This window comes from Perkinsus marinus (genome assembly GCF_000006405.1).
Source record: "Perkinsus marinus ATCC 50983 genomic scaffold scf_1104296938708, whole genome shotgun sequence".
NCBI classification, from domain to species: domain Eukaryota; phylum Perkinsozoa; order Perkinsida; family Perkinsidae; genus Perkinsus; species Perkinsus marinus.
The window spans coordinates 78,774-79,958 of record NW_003213355.1 but is presented as its reverse complement, the minus strand read 5'-3'; positions in this window follow the sequence as shown (position 1 = coordinate 79,958).

Below are 1,185 nucleotides of genomic sequence, written 5' to 3'. Positions count from 1 at the left end.
GTTGTTGCTGGACTCGCTGAAGAAGACAACATAACGCCGTCCCAAAGGTGGATACTCATATTGCTAAGCAAAACACGCATCGTAGACCTATAGACAGTTACTATCCGTAGCGTGATGAGAGCTAAGAACGCTAAGAGCATCATCACTACAGCGAGAAGGAGCACTACCCAACTTACGTGGAGTGAGCTTAGGACTGTCACAAGGCGACTGGAGTAGATCATTATCATCATCAAAGTTGAGTGTAAGTGATGGGCGTGCTGTCGTCAGTGGAGAAGTGGCAGTAATAGATTGTTGATAGTGTTGAGGGTCAGAAGACGAGGACGCCTGCAGAATACCAAATCCCTGTTGGAGCTGGAGATGCTGCTGTCCTTCTTCGTGTTGTTGCTGCTGCTGCTGGCGTTGATCGTTAGTAGTAGAAAACATTAGGTATAATCTAGGTCAACAAGTAACTTAACCAACAACAGTAGTTACATGGACGTTATAGTCGCGCTAGTGACCAACAACCGTGGGGTAACGACAACAGCAGTATTCCTTGGTACTGATGTTCTACTCACCGCATAGGTTTGCTGATCATAAAAGCCCTAACCCCTCCGTGATTCCTCGGGTTGGTTACGTATGCCTACTACTACTAGGGAAGCATACTACCCTCCCCGCTGACTGTCCCTACCCTTGTGTAAGATAGTAGGTACTTACTGCGCTCGCCAATCCAATCGATGAACATCATTCAAAATACTCTGTGGATCACTCATGCAAGCGTCCTGAGTAGCAGAAGTACCCTAAAAAGGGCTTCTGCCGTTGATCTCTGTGACATTATTACTCACTGTTGTAGACATCTTCCAAATCACCTTGTCGTGATTTCGGCACTTCCCCTTGCAGTAGATGCAAATCTTCAGTGACAGTTAGGAGTTTGCTCGTCCGCAGCTAAATCAGTAAGGACGTTCCCTCAAGTATAGCAATGAACATTAAGAGTGTAAAGGAAAGAGTCACAGTTAGTTTATCACAGTTAGTCACAGTTAGTCAAGTTAGGGCGAGCGCTTAAGGATAATAGCGGAGCGGTGTGAATCCCTATCAAGCCGCGTGATGCGCAGTAGTGGGTCCTCAAGGAGAATGCTGCCTGCTGTGATGACTTACGACGACAACGATATCGTCGTGGCGATAGCACCACGACGACGTCCCGAGCATATA